The following is a 4,370-nucleotide window of genomic DNA, read 5'->3' as shown; positions in this document are numbered from 1 at the left end:
TTTTCCATCCTCTCTCTCTAAAATCAATAAAGAAAAAAAAATTTAAAAAAACAGCAGCAAGCGATTAAGAAGAAATAATGCCAAGACTAAAATTTTTTTCAGAAAGTAGAGAATGAGTGAACACTTCTCAACTCATTCTAGGAGTTCAATATTACTTTCATAATAAAACCAGACACGAACATTATAAGAAAAGAAAACTAAAGACCAAACTGTTCATGAGCACAGACTTGACGATTTTAACAAATTATTAGCAAATTAAACACAGAAAATATATTAAATAAACAATATATCCTAACCAAGTGAATTTTCTTAGATATTCAAGTTTCATTAACATTTGAAAATTAATCAATGTAGTTCTTCATATTAACATTATAAATGAGAAAATCAGGGGATGATTACCTTTTAACAATATGTAAGATCAAGATCACTGGTGCACTGTAAGCTGTAAGACATTGATTGTTTGGATAAACAAAATAAAACCTAAATAAATGTAGTTATACCATGCTCATGGATTGAAAAAGTAATTGTTTATATGTGAATTTCCTTAAGTTAATCAGTAGATTCAATGCAATCATAAGCAATATTTCAGCAGTTATTTTTAAAAGAAGTTGATAAGTTGGTTCTAAAATATATGTAGAGAAGATCTTCTGGTGAATTGGCTTGCAGCCATGGGAGAAACACATGCCTGCTGGAGGCGTTGACCGCGGCGGGAGCTGAGGATCCCAGTGCACAGGGTGTAGAGAGGCTGGTCTCTGATGTTCGTCTGCATTTTAACTGTTACTTGTTTGAAAGTCATGAAGGATGGAAAACTGAAGAAGGCCAAAAAGAGCAGTGAAAGCCATTGGCATCTCTAGTTGGATACATCACACATGACTAAAGCCTTTTTGCAACTCTACTAACCCATCTGAGCCTAAGGAATCAAGCAATACATGGGACTATGAACCAATAAAAGATCTTAGGTGTCTTCTCAAAAAAAAAAAAAAAAAAAGACAACACCCAGATAAGTTTATTTTTTAATTTTTGTTATTATTTATAAACTTCATAATATTCTTTTGGTTTGGCCTTTGACTCCTCTGCTGTCTTACAATTCCTCCCTCCTCCCCATGAAAACCCCTCTCAGAATTACTCTTTATTAGATCAGTAGTCCTTTAACTCTTCTCCTGGCCTATTTACTTTTGCACCACTCAGCATTCCATTAGAGGCTTGCTTAGACTTTTTCTACAGCTTACACAATGAACAATTTCCTTCTAGTCTTATTTCTGGCTTCCAAGTCCCTTTAGGACTAGGCATTCTAAAACCAGAACCACAACCATGGGACCAAAACTCACTAAGATTACCAAGGCTACAGCATTGGGGAACGTCACTAATTGCTGGGTTTGTCACAAATTCCCACAAGCTATAGGCCCCACACAATTTTAAGCTAAACCAGAGAACAAATTTGGTAATGAAACATGGCACTCAGAGCTAGCATATATTTCCAAACCAAGTAGGTATCTTACCCTTTTTACTCTGGTTAACGTAACCATCTTTCCATCTACCTGCCTATACACTGCAAGATCTAAACACAAGCCTGCACCTCCGAGAAGAGTTCCCTGTCTGCAATGAAACTAAGACTGCTCTATGCAAACTTAGAGCCTTATATTATTTCACATGGTGGCCAGTGAATATTTCCTCGTGTAACACCATTGTTCCTATGGTTTTAACTAGCACCTCCAACACAATCTGTGCTCCTGAGGGAATGATTTACATATGTGCACATTCCACGAATAGCACGGCAGGCATTGGTCCAGTACACAACACCCCCACTGGATACATGGCCACTTCATGCCTAAATCCCTATCTCATTTATGGAATATGCACCTTAGGATATTTAACTCCTAGCCTGGCCATCTACAATGTAACAACACCTTCCTGGCATAAGAGAAGACCCCTAAACAACACCTTAACTTGAGGAGGGAAGAACTTTATTTTCCTTGTCTCTTGGGCAGGATACATAAAATATAAATTCATCATTTAAAATCTCACTACTGAATTAGAAAAGCTCTCAAATGAAACAGGAGGAGCCCTCTGTGAACTACAACAGTCCCTCAACATATTAACCAATCCATTCTTAGACAGTCATATTGCCCTGGACTATCTTTTGGCCGCAAAAGGAGGAGTATACACTGTTCGAAATACTACATGCTGCACCTACATCAATAACTCCACTAAAGTGTGAACAAGAATACAAGAGATTTTAAACATCATATGACCTGGTTAAAAGAACCTAAGAGAAACCCAACTTTTGCCTAGTATGGCAACGTCACTTGCTTAGAATTGGCAAAAGTGATTATGGTCTCTCCTCAGACCCTTTAAAATCCATCTCCTCATCACATTAGACATAATACTATTTGGTCCCTGTTTGTTTAACTTACATGTGAAATTTATCTTTTCCAGATTACAGCTATTCTACCTCTAGATAATGGTTCATCATGGTTTTCAACCCTTCCCCCCACCACAGAAATAGCTCAACCTCTTGTTCAAGATGGCCAACAATTCTGAGAAAACTACCCTTTGCCCTGACACATAGCAAGAGAATGTGACCCAATCTTCATCTTTGCCCAGTTGTCAGCAGGAAGTAGCCAGATGATTGTCTACGACCATAACCCCCAACAAATTGGGTGTCAAAATCTTGAGGGGGGAATGTTAGAGTAGGCAGTGAGATATGAGGAGGGCAGAGATAAGACAAACTGACCAAAGACCATGCTTGAATAAATGAAGGGGAGCTAAAAACAGCATCAAAGTTAGACAAAACAAGAAAGAAGAATGTGGCTAAAGGATTCAGCACCAAGAGGGCAAATGTTGCAAAACAACCTGCAGACAAAATTCCAGGATGCCCATCAGCTAAGGGACAAATGGTACAATAAGATGAAACAAGAAAGGGGCAAGAATAAAAAACCAGGAACTAGGCCCATTCAGGGCACTGAGATCTTGCTTGAGCTACCTGTCTGTCCCTCAGATGTGCTTTTACTTTCAATAAAACTTTGCCTCTTACTGAAAATAAATAAATAAATAAATAAATAAATAAATAAATAAATAAATAAATAATAAAATATATGTAGAAAAGCAAAGGACTTAATAGCACAAATAATTTTGCAAACAAAGGGAAAAATGAAGAAATTATTCTGTTTCTTACCATTTTCCTACGACAATCAAAAGAGTAAAGTATTGATGCAAAGATTCTCATATAGATAAATTGAAGAGAATAAATCCAAAAATAGACCCTCACATTTATGGTCAAGTGATTGTCAACAAAAATGGTAGGGTAATTAATGGGGAAAGCACAGGCTTTTAAAAAACTGGTGTTAGAACAGCTAGATATCCATGTGAGAGAGAAATGAAGTTTGATCATTACCTAATGTATTCAAAAAATTTTTAAATGGATCATACACCCAAATGTATAAGTAAATTTATAAGACATGTAGGAGAAATGAAGAGAACATTTTTGTTAACTTATGTCAGAAAGAGGTTTACTAGATTGGGCAGAAATGTCAAAAATTATAAAGGAAAAATAGTAAATTGGATTTCAACAAAATTTAAAATGTCTGCTTTTAGAAAGACAATTAGAAAAATGAGAAAGCAGGCTAGAACTTGGAAAAGTATTAACAATGCACACATCAGATAAAGAATATGTATCAAGAGTATTTAAATAACTCATACAATATAATAAATAGATGGAAGATAACATCTATTAATAACAAGAAAATGATTTGAACAGGCATTGCACAATAAAAGATAAACAGCTCAGATATCCAAATAAAAATTTTTCTTCAATGTCAGTCATTGGAGAAGTGCAAATTAAAATCACAATGTAATATTGTTACACACTCATTAAAATTTCTAAAATTATAAGAATAACAAAATCAAATATTCACGATGATGTGGAGCAGTTCAGCTCTCACACTTCTGATGTGAGTGTATAATGATTCTGCCATTTTGGCATTTTATTTTAATATGAAACATACATTTTCACTTAGTACATGGCCCAGTAGTTCTGTTGGCTATCATTCCCAAATAAATTTTTTTTAAAGTAATTCAAAGATTTGTACAGAAGTGTTTATACCAGATTTATATACAATAGGCCTAAATCTGGAAATAACCCAAATATCAATCAACAGATGAATGAATAAGCCAAATGTGGTATTTCCATGAATGAAATATTACTCAGATGTAACAAGGAATATACTACTGAAACATAAAAACATGAATTAATCTACAAAACATTATATTTGTTATAGATAGAATGTTATGTCCCTCTAAAATTTAAATGTTGAGGCCCTATTCTCCAATGTAGCTGTATCTTAAGATAGTGAGTCTAACAGAATAGTTAA

General features: G+C 34.8%; 1 pseudogene; it reads left to right on the top strand.

The window, feature by feature from the left end:
• Positions 1–1,232: 1,232 nt before the first annotated feature.
• LOC118635320 lies at positions 1,233–2,292 on the top strand (annotated as a pseudogene).
• The last annotated feature ends 2,078 nt before the right edge of the window (positions 2,293–4,370 follow it).

This window comes from Molossus molossus, unplaced genomic scaffold (assembly GCF_014108415.1).
Source record: "Molossus molossus isolate mMolMol1 unplaced genomic scaffold, mMolMol1.p scaffold_m16_p_2, whole genome shotgun sequence".
Lineage (NCBI taxonomy): Eukaryota > Metazoa > Chordata > Mammalia > Chiroptera > Molossidae > Molossus > Molossus molossus.
Note: the sequence above shows the minus strand (reverse complement) of the source record. Positions and strands in the feature narration are given on the sequence as shown.